Here is a 12098-nt window from a genome sequence, read left to right as displayed (position 1 = left end):
TACAGTATCTAAGTCAGAGCCTTGCTATTTCTCGGTCACTTCCAAAAAACCCGTTTAGACATTCTTTGCTGAGATCTATGACTCAGGCCCTTTGTCTCGTTATTAGACATTTTAATGTTTTGAAATTTGTTATTTCAAATTGGATTTTCAGAGCGAAAATAGTGGATCCAGGATTTTCTTTGGGGGGATGGGGCACATAATAGGTGCTTTGATAAACTTGCGAACAAAGAAATACCTGCAATTAAAAGGGAATCTTGACAATTATGCGTCATACATAGGCCTAGGTAGTGGAAATGGTCTAAAGTGGTAAGGAGTTTGGCCTTTATTTTAATACAACCGGTTATATTTAATACATTATTTAATACAAACCGTTCAAACTGCTCAATGCATCAGCTCTTTGTCTCAATACATATTAATTTTTAAAAGGTTAATTATTTTTGGATAAATTTGAGAAATATGTTATTTTAAATTGGATTTTAAGAGAAAAAATAGTGGATTCAGGAATTTTTTTTGGGGGCGGGGGGCGCATAATAGGCTGCTTGGATAAACAAAATTTTTATAAATTTTCTCAAACTCGTAACTTTTGATGGGTAAGTCTAAACTTGATAAAACTTATGTATTTAAAATCAGCATTAAAATGCAATTCTTTTGATGTAACTATTGTTATAAAAATTCAGTTTTTTAGTTTCGGCTACTATTGACCCGGGTCACTCCTTACTACAGTTCGTTACCACGAACTGTTTGATTAGCCATGGTTTGACGTCAGCAACTATTCGATTTTAATTCATTGGATCTCTTGAATTCTCTTGAAATTTTTTCTTGAATTTACTGGTCATTTTGGGATACACATGAAAACAAGAGCTAAGAGCTCATATGGCACTTGTGACAAGGTCGGAAGAGCCAAGAGCTCATATGGCATGAGCTCTAGCAAAAGTCTAAGAATCAATAGATTGTTTTAAAAGGAAAATCAGAGGCTTAATGCCGGTTGGGATTTAAAATAAGAGCTCTGAGTCACGAGGTCCTAAATATCAAAATTCATTAAGATCCTATCACCTACTCGTGCGTTAAAAATACCTCAATTTTTCTAATTTTTCCCCTCCCTTCAGCCTCCATATGGCCGAATCGGGGAATCAAGGAAATCAAATCAATTTGTACTGTTCCCTGACGCGCCTACCAATTTTCATCGTCCTAGCATGTCCAGAAGCACCAAACTCGCCAAAGCACTGAACCCCACCACCTAACTCCCCCAAAGAGAGTGGATCCAGTCCGGTCACGTCAGTCACGTATCTACGACATTTATAAGCGTCTTCCAAGAATTCCGGTCTCCCCCTAATATCAACAGATTTGGTCAGGATTTGAAATAAGAGCTCTAGGACATGAGTTCCTTCTAAATATCAAATTTCACTAAGATCCAGTTAAAAATACCTCAATTTTTCTAATTTTTCCAAATTAATAATCCCCAGCTCCCCCAAAGAGAACGTATCCGTACCAATTATGTCAATCTCGTATCTATAACTTGTGCATATTCTTTCCACCAAGTTTTATCCTGATCTCTCCGCTTTAACCGTTTTCCAAGATTTCCGCCCCCCCCCCAATGACACTGGATCCGGTCGGGATATAAAATAAGAGAATTTGAGTTTCAAGGTCCTTCTAAATATGAAATTTCATTAAGATACGATCACTCTTTCGTAAGTTAAAAATACCTCATTTTTTCTAATATTTTAGAATTAAATCTCCCCCCCCCAACTCCCTCAAAGAGAGCAGATCCGTCCCAGTTATATCAATCCCGTATTTAATACTTGTGCTTATTTTTCCCACCAAGTTTCATCCAGATCCCTCCACTCTAAGCATTTTCAAAGATTTTAGGTTCCGCCCCCCAACTTCCCCTTCCCCGGATCCGGTCAGAATGTGAAATAAGATCTCTGAGACATGATATCCTTCCAAATATAAAATTTCATTAAGATCCGATCACTCCTTCGTAAGTTAAAAATAATTCATTTTTCTAATTTTTCAGAATTAACCCTCCCCCCCACCCGCAGCTCCCCGAAAGAGAGTGGGCCCATTTAGGTTATGTCAATCATGTTTCTAGGACTTGTGCTTATTTTTCCCACCAAGTTTCACCCCAATCCCTCCACACTAAGCGTTTTGCAAGATTTTAAGTTCCCCCCTCAATTCCCCCCAATGTCACCGGATCCAGTCGGGATTTAAAATAAGAGCTCTGAGACACGATATCCTTCTAAACTTCAAATTTCATTAAGATCCGATCACTCCTTCGTAAGTAAAAAATACCTCATTTTTTCTATTTTTTTTTAGAATTAACCCTCCCTCCCAACTCACCCAAACAGAGCAGATCTGTGCCGGTTATGTCAATAACGTATCTTGGAGTTCTGCTTATTTTTCCCACCAAGTTTCATCCCGAACCCTCCACACTAAGCGTGTTCCCAGATTTTAGGTTCCCCCCTCCAACTCCTCCCAACTTCACCGGATCTGGTCAGGATTTAAAATAAGAGCTCTGAGACACAATATCCTTCCAAACATCAAATTTCATTAAGATCCCATCACACGTTCGTAAGTTAAAAATACTTCATTTTTTCTATTTTTTACGAATTAACCGGCCCCCACTCCCCCCCCCCAGATGGTCAAATTGGGAAAACGACTATTTCTAATTTAATCTGGTCTGGTCTCTGATACGTCTGCCAAATTTCATCGTCCTAACTTACCTGGAAGTGCCTAAAGTAGCAAAACCGCGACAGACCGACAGAATTTGCTATTGCTATATGTCACTTGGTTAATACAAAGTGCCATAAAAATATAGGCTATCAATGATAGCAAGACCGAACCCAGGAACCAGGACTAGGTCCCCTCCCTCTCCCTCCAAAAAATGTTTATCCAACACAAAAAGATGTTTAAAGCATAAAACGTGTGAAATCCAACATTTTATGTATAAAACATTTTATGGTCGGGTGGAGGGGGATACGTGGGAGGATCCTTCCAAGGGGTGGATTTATCACGGGGAAGCGCATTTCCAAAAAGGGGATGCTGGATTTTCCAGCTTTATTTGAAAAAAAAAAACATTTTTGGTTACTTTTTAAGTAACCAAAAAATTCGAGGGAAATTAGGCCACCTCCCCCGCCCCTTATTGATCAAAATTGTCCGATCAAAAGTTTGAAAACACAATTTAGCCATACAAAAATAATATGCAAATTTCGTTTTAATTATTCAGTTACGATGAGCCAAAATCAAAATCTACATTAATTCAAATGCGTTCAGAAATTAAATAAAAAAAGTTTGTTTCCGTGAAAGTAAGGAGCGGCATTAAAACTTAAAACGGATAGAAATGACTCCGTATATAAAAGGGGCTGTCCCCTCCTCAACGCCCCGCTCTTTATGCTAAAGTTTTCTATTGTTTTAAAAAGTACAACTGTGACAAAGAGATAAATTTTAGCGTAAGGAGTGGGGGCGTTGATGAGGAGACAGCCCCTTTCATATACTGAACCCATAAAGGAGGATGAAGGGATTAGACCTTCCTGCTCCCCCAAAAAAATTTCTCCAACACAAGAGACGTATTAAAAATACATTTGTTTTTTAAGGTTTCTTTTTGCAACCCCTCCCCCCAGCAAGCCTTAAATGGTATTAAAGTTAAAATAAACCAACCCAAGTTTTTTTTTAAACTTTTAATAGACTTCTAAATTGCATTTTGAGATCCGATGACAGGTTATGGTTTTAAACCGACAAGACCGGAAAGATAACGAATAAAGTTTGTGCGTAATGTATCAAGAAATAATAAATATTAGGGTGGCATTTCGGGTTTGGTCAAAGCACCTGCTATTGAAAGTTGTAAGAGAATTAATAGTAGATCTGAAAACGCTTTGACTGCGTAATTGTTTTGAATATGGGAAGCAATTAATTTTGGGTTTACTCCCAAAGCAATTAATTTACGTGCACGGAATAGTTCGTACAGTCGAGAAAATACTAGGGAAATTATTGAAGAAAAATTATCGTTAATACAAGAAAGTTAGAGAGATCTGGAGTGCGTGTTGATGGGGGATTTTAATGCGAATACCGGTATGGAGGCTGAGATCTTAGATGTGTTGATCCCAGATTTAGGTGATTTTGTCCCAATTTGTTGTAGAATACCACGAAGTAACAAGGATGAAATAACAAAAATAAATATATGGCGAAGAAAGCTCCTGGCGCTTTGTGGGGAACATGATCTGATGATTACTTGCCTTTCGGGACCAACTCCTAGTGTTGTAGATTATGCGCTAATTAAAACGCAATTTGTACCTGAATCAATTAATATGGGAACATTAGCTTTAGTTAGATCTGATCGTAGAGCTATTAAGCTTCAGCTGAAGGTTGGGCAGTTTCAGGACCGCGTCCCACGAGTAAGAAATTTCTACAATGTGGGGTTTAGAAAAGTAGGTTTAGAAAAACGAATTAGAAATTATTTAACAGATAAGATATTGAGGCATTTAAAAGAGAGCTCTTGGAATCGCATGTAAAAAATAAGTTGAAAGCGTTAGAGGACAATGAAAAAGATGCACATGGTGTAATTATGCAGTTAAATGAAATAAATGAGCAGTTGTGTAGAGTCGTGTGGCCTGCCAAAAAAATATAAAAAAGAATGAGCCATATTTTGATTTGAATTGCAAGTTAATTAAATTAAAAAAAACTATTTTTTAGTAACTGAAAGTAAGGAGCCACATTAAAAGTTAAAACGAGCAGAAATTAGTCCGTGAATAGCAGGGGCTGTTCCCTTCTCAACGCCCCGCTCTTTACGCTAAAGTTTGACTCTTTCTCTCAATTCTGCTTTATTAAACAGTAAAAAACTTTAGCGTAAAGAGCGGGGCGTTGAGAAGGGAACAAACTAGTTTTTTATATTTAATTTCTGAACATTTTTGAATTAATGCATGTTTGATTTTGGCTCTCCGCACATAAATTATGAAAATGAAATTTGTATATTAATTCTTTTTTTGGCTAAATGGCTTTCTCTTAGTTTTGATCAGACAATTTTGAGAAATAAGGGGTGGGGGAGGAGGCCTAATTACCCTCCAATTTTTTGGCAACTAGAACTTTTAATTTTTATCGAACATTTTTATTAGTAAAAAATATACGTAACTTAAGAATTAACTTGCATAATGAACTTTTATATTCTTATATTTTTATTCCGTATATGAGGGGGTTTATCCCTTCGTTAATACCTCACTCTTTACACTAAAGCTTAAATTTTGTCCCAACTCTTTAAGAATGACCCCTGAATCAGAAAGGCCGTAAAATAAATAGTTGAAATTACTAAAAATACTTTAGCGTAAAGAGCGAGGTATCTAGGAGGAGATGAACCCCTCATATATGTAATAATCTCTGTTCGTTTTAAGTTTTAATGCTATCCCTTACTTTCAGTTGAAAAAACTTCTTCATATTTATTTTTTCATTGATTTTTTATAATAATACTAGAAAATCCTGCGCCCCCTTCATTGAATTTCTCTTCCCCTGTGACATATTCCTCCAAAGAAAGATCCTCTCGCATATCCCCCTCCCCTCGACCTCCCCCCAACCCAAAATATTCCCCCTGAAAAACTGTACACTTCCCAATAACCATTACTGTGTATAAACACTGGTCAAAGTTTGTAACTTGCAGCCCCTCTCCTGGGGACTGAGGGGGAGTAAGTCATCCCAAAGACATATTTATTAAGGTTTTCGACTATGCTGATCGAATTGGCTATCTCAAAATTTTGATCCGTTGACTTTGGGGAAAAAATGAGCGTTGGAGGGGGCCTAGGTGCCATCCAATTTTTTGAACAGTTTCCTTGTTTGGCCTGTGCTAGCATTGATTTGCAAGATGAAGATCTGCATTATATTGTGAATATTTGGAAAATATACATGAGGATATGCAAACTCGGTTTAGTGACCTACTCGGGATGGATATACCGATTTAGGTTTCAATTCCTTTCGAAGTTAATGTTGCCGAAATAGACATATCTTTGCATGAGCCCCTCAACGAAATACAAAGTGATGAAATAATGCATGCAAAATTCAAAGATGAAAAGTACAATATATGGAAAACAACCGACATTGCTACAAAGTACCCTTTGCTTTTCCTATGTCTTATCTTGTTGAAGCGGCATTTAGTCGTGTTTCTCAAATGTTATCGAAAGATCGCAATAGACTTGACATTGTGAAAAGGGGTGATCTTCGACTATCATTAACATCAATAGAACCAAATATAAATAAACTCGCCGAGAAGAATCGACCACTGGGATCTCATTGAATATTAAATTAAAAAAAAGTTGATTGTAACGGTAAGTAAGGAGCGACATTAAAACTTAAAACGAACCGAAATTACTCCGCATATGAAAGGGCTTTTTCTCCTCAATGCCTCGCTCTTTACGCTGAAGTTTGACCCTTTCTCTTAACTCTACTTTTTAAAACAGTAAGAAACCTTAGCGTAAAGAGCGGGGCGTTGAGGAGGAAAAGTCCCTTTCATATACGGAGTAATTTCTGTTCGTTTTAAGTTTTAATGTCGATCCTTACTTACCGTTACAAAAACTTGTTTTTTTGTATTTAATTTCTGGACGTTTTTGAATTAATGCATTTTTTGATCTTGGCTCTCCGCACATAAATAATTAAAACGAAATTTGCATATTAATTAATTGCAATTAATCGGAAGATTTTGAGAAAAAAGAAGCGAAGGAGAAGGCCTAGTTGCCCTCCAAGTTTTTGACTACTCAAAAAAGCAACTAGAACTTTTAATTTTTTACAAACGTTTTCATTGGTAAAAAATATACGTAACTTACGAATTAACTTACGTAACAAACTTCTATATTCGTATGTTTTAATTGCGTATATGAGGGGGTTCAACACTCGTCGATACCTCGCTCTTTACACTAAAGCTTAGATTGTGTCCCAATTCCTTAAGAATGACCTCTGAAACACAAAGGCCGTAGAATAAATAGTTGAAATTACTAAAAATACTTTAGCGGAAAGAGTGAGGTATAACGAGGTTTTAATGCTGCTCCTTATAGACATATCTTTGCATGAGCCCCTCAACGAAATACAAAGTGATGAAATAATGCATGCAAAATTCAAAGGTGAAAAGTACAATATATGGAAAACAACCGACATTGCTACAAAGTACCCTTTGCTCTGGGATAAAGCGCAGTTCTACGTTATTGCTTTTCCTACGTCTTATCTTGTTGAAGCGGCATTTAGTCGTGTTTCTCAAATGTTATCAAAAGATCGCAATAGACTTGACATTGTGAAAAGGGGTGATCTTCGACTATCATTAACATCAATATAACCAAATATAAATAAACTCGCCGAGAAGAATCGACCACTGGGATCTCATTGAATATTAAATTAAAAAAAAAAAGTTTATTGTAACGGTAAGTAAGGAGCGACATTAAAACTTAAAACGAACAGAAATTACTCCGCATATGAAAGGGCTTTTTCTCCTCAATGCCTCGCTCTTTACGCTGAAGTTTGACCCTTTCTCTTAACTCTACTTTTTAAAACAGTAAGAAACCTTAGCGTAAAGAGCGGGGCGTTGAGGAGGAAAAGTCCCTTTCATATACGGAGTAATTTCTGTTCGTTTTAAGTTTTAATGTCGCTCCTTACTTTCATTTCAAAAAACTTATTTTTTTTTATTTAATTTCTGAAAGTTTTGAATTGATGCATGTCTGAATTTGGCTCTCCATACATAAATTATTAAAATATAATTTGCATATTAATTTTTTTTTTTGCTAAATGGCTTTCTCTTAGTTTTGATCAGACGATTTTGAGAAATGAGGGGTGGGGAAGGAGGCCTAGTTGCCCTCCAATTTTTCGGTTACTTAAAAAGGCAACTAGAACTTTTAATTTTTAACGAACGTTTTTATTTGTAAAACATATACGTAACTTAAAAATTAACTTACGTAACAAACTTTTATATTCTTATATTTTTGATTATATATATGAGGGGATTTGTCCCCTCGTTAATACCTCGCTCTTCACACTAAATCTTAAGTTTTGTCCCAATTCTTTAAGAATAACCCCTGAATCAGAAAGGCCGTAGAATAAATAGTTGAAATTACTAAAAATAATTTAGCATAAAGAGCGAAGTATTTATCTCCTCCTAAATACCTCGCTCTTTGTGGTAAAGTATTTTTAGAACCCCTAATATGCGTAATAATCTCTGTTCGTTTTAAGTTTTAATGCTTCTCCTTACTTTCAATTGAAAAAAAATTTTCATGTTTATATTTTCATTGCTGTTTTTTTTTAATAGTAATGCTAGAAAACAATGCGCCATTTTCATTGAATTTCTCTTCCCCAATGAAATATTCCTCCAAGGAAAGATCCTCCTATATAGCCCCCTCCCCTGAACCCCACACCCAAACCAAAAAAATTCCCCTGAAAATGTCGGTACACTTCCCAATAACCATTACTGTATGTAAACATTGGTCAAAGTTTGTAACTTGCAGCCCCTCCCCAAAGACGTAGATATGGTAAGTCATCCCCAAAGACATAGTTATTATGGTTTTCGACTATGCGGAACAAAATGGCTATCTCAAAATTTTTATCCGTTGACTTTGGGAGAAAAATGAGCGTGGAAGATTCCCTCCGATTTTTTTTGGTTACTTAAAAAGTAACCAAAAATGTTTTTTTTTTTAAATAATGCTGTAAAATCCAGCAACTCTTCATGAAAATGCTCTTCCCTGTGGTAAATTCACCCATAGAAACATCCTCTCACGTATCCCACTTCCCCTGACCATAAAATTTTTTATACATTAAACGTTGGATCTCACACGTTTTATACTTTAAACGTCTTTGTGTTGGAGAAATTTTTGGAGGGAGGGGACTGTTTTTCTAACTTGTTTTTCTAAGAAAATTTTTTTTCTAGCTTGTAATTCGATTTCCCGAAAATATTTGTCGCACGTTGGGATCCCTCATGATCTTAAAAAGGATCACAACTTAAGTGAAAACAGATCTTTCTTCAAATATAAGTATGCTACAAGAGTAGCCTATGTTTGAGTTGGAATCGTAGCCTATGCAAAAAAAAAATATGGAAGGAATTAAGAGCTAGAATTTTTTTTATCAGAATGTTTCAATCCAAAATTTGAGATAGCATCCTGCTTTCTATGGCTGTAATGAGAGAAAGGTTAAGATGGCTAGGGCACGCTTTGTGGAAAAAGGATGAATTATTACCAAATACAGTCCTTTTTGGCTGGCCGTCTAGGGCTAAACAGAAAGCTGGTCATCCGCGGTTGGTGTGGGAGGATTTCATGAAGAAATATGGGGATTCATGGGGAATATGGGGAGGATTTATATATATATATATATATATATATATATATATATATATATATATATATATATATATATATATATATATATATATAGCAGGCACGTACGCAAGAAATTTTTTTCGGGGGGGGGGGGGGGGAACCTCGAAACAGCAGATATAAAGTAGCAATTTTTTATTTAGTAATGCAAAAAGCACGTATATCGGAAAATACAGATTAACTTTAATTTGTAGTATTGTAGCGGATGGGGGGAAGAAGACTGGAGCCTCAAAAGTACGTTTTAGGCTCAGGTTGTGTTCATAGCGATTTAGAATCAGTGATTAATCTATTATATCCCACTGAAAGGGAAATTTTAGGGTTAACAGTGCGATATGGGTGTTGCAGGGGGTAGTTCTCCTAATGCAAAAACGTAGATTTTAATGAAAAATAATAGTTTCCAAAATTGATCCATAAAAGCTGTACTTTATCCTGAAAAGGGGGGATAAACGCCCTAGTATCAAGGATAATTCTATTTTGCCGTGGAAAGCAAACTCTCTTTACAAAAAAAACAACAACAGTACAATTGCTAATTACTTCAAAGAGGGTAAAAAGTTGGACAGAAAACGTATTAATAATTGGGCAGTGACTTGACCGGATAATTGCATGCTGTAAAATCCCCCAAAAAAGGCTTCACAAATGTATCTAATTCTTAATAAACGTCCTATTTTTGCCAGAAATCCCAAGAAACCATTGGGAAATTAAAAATTTCACAAAGTTTCAGGCTAAACAAATGAATTTCAATTAACCTAGGAAATGACAACAAGCTACTGTTGTCGTTTCTTGTGCAATTATTTGGTTCCTTGTTGGGTTTAAAATATTCAATAGCATATCACCCGCGAGGCGATTAGTTATCTGATTGTTTCGTACTCGTACTCGAGAGGGAGATGATTCACAACAGTGCATTTTAATGTCAAAACATCCCAGCTCTCATTGAACCGTCAGATAAATAAATAGGGTAATTAACTTGAGTGAAAACAGATCTTTCTTCAAATATAAGTAGGCTATTTTTGAGGTGGATTCGTAGCCTATGCAAAAAGAATTCTGGAAGGAATCCACAACTAGAATTTTTTTTATCTGAATAGTCCAATCAAAATTTTGAGATAGCATCCTGCTTTCTATGGCTCTAATGAGAGAAAGGTTAAGATGGCTAGGGCACGCTTTGCGGATGAAGGATGACAGATTACCGACGATTGTCCTTTTTGACCAGCGGTCTAGGGCTAAGCAGAAAGCTGGTCATCCACGGTTGGGGTGGGAGGATTTCATAAAGAAAGCTTTAAATGAAATGGGAATTTTCTGGGAGAGTGTAAAGAGGGACGTTTTGAATATATTGGATTGGAAGAGGACTGAGCTTAGCCGTGTTGGCCTCAGAGGGCTTGGTGCTGCGGTAATTTGTTAGTAGTAGAAGTATTTTTTTGTTCAGAATAGTTGAAAGGCCGAACAATTATACCTTTCGAGATACCACGATCCTTCTGGGAATAGGTCTAAGTTATTAAATTTGCCCGTCGCTTACGTAGCCTATTACAGGGAAGTATACATACATTTTTTGAATGCGGGAGTATTTTCTGCAAGTGAAATTTTTTACGAGGAGAATTTCCCATGGCAGGTAAGTTACTAGGGGGTAAATTTCTCATGACAAATTTTACAACAGGGGAATTTGCTAGAATTCTTACACGAAGTTTTGCCGTAACACCACGATCCTCCTGGGAATATGTCTAAGTCATACCTTTTGTCTGTTGCTTACGTAGTCTTTTATAGGGAAGTATACATACATTTTATGAGTGGGGGAGATTTTCTGCTAGTAAAATTTTTCACGGGGAGAATTTCCAATGAGAGGGAAGTTTCTAGGGGGTGAAATTTTCAGGAGAAATTTAACACCAAGGGAATTTGCTAGAATTCTTATACGAAGTTTTACCGTAAAAAGCAGGGCGATGAGGGAGGGACAATCCCTTTCATATACAGAATATTTTCTGTTCTTTTTAAGTTGGAAGATATACTATCAAACATAAGTTGTCGAGCCAGCTCTTACTAGGTTTTATTTCTCGTTTAAATCTCTTTAATTGCATCTTCAAGATAGATCATTGGCAGGTGGTGAGAACTCCTTGATGTGGCTGAATTAGCGCATTGGATGTTTCCTAAATTTGTGAAGATACATTTGTTATATGGTTTTAAGATATATTAAATAAAAAAACATTTTTTTTTACTGAAAGTAAGGAGCGACATTAAAACTTAAAACGAACAGAAATTACTCCATATATGAAAGGGGCTGTTCTCTCTTCAATATCCCGCTCTTTACGCTAAAGTTTGACGCTTTCTCTCCACTCCATTTTTAAAAACATTAAAAAAATTTAGCGTAAAGAGCGGGGTGTTGAAGAGAGAACAGCCCCTTTCATATACGGAGTAATTTCTGTCCGTTTTAAGTTTTAATGTCGCTCCTTACTTTTGGTTAAAAAAAACTTATTTTTTATTTATTTAATTTCTGAACGTTTTTGAATTACAGCATGTTTTGATTTTGGCTCTCCACACTGGAATAATTAAAACGAAATTTGCCTATATATTTTTTTTTTGGCTAAATGTTTTTCTCATAGTTTTGATCGGATAATTTTAGAGAAAAAGGAGCAGAGGAGGCCTAGTTACCCTCCAATTTGCGGCTACTTAAAAAGGCAACTAGAACTTTTAATTATTTACGAACGTTTTTGTAACTTACGAATTAACTTACGTAACGAACTTCTATATTCGTATGTTTTTACTACTTATATGAGGGGGTTCGCCCCCTCGTGA

At 36.1% G+C, this 12098-nt stretch overlaps 1 protein-coding gene across 2 annotated transcripts in view; it reads left to right on the top strand.

Moving 5' to 3' along the window:
* LOC136024728 (beta carbonic anhydrase 1-like) overlaps window positions 1-12098 on the top strand; it is a 143574-nt gene that overhangs the window by 985 nt on the left and 130491 nt on the right. The window lies entirely within an intron of this gene.

Source organism: Artemia franciscana, chromosome 3 (genome assembly GCF_032884065.1).
Source record: "Artemia franciscana chromosome 3, ASM3288406v1, whole genome shotgun sequence".
Lineage (NCBI taxonomy): Eukaryota > Metazoa > Arthropoda > Branchiopoda > Anostraca > Artemiidae > Artemia > Artemia franciscana.
This window is presented reverse-complemented; position numbering and strand designations above follow the sequence as displayed.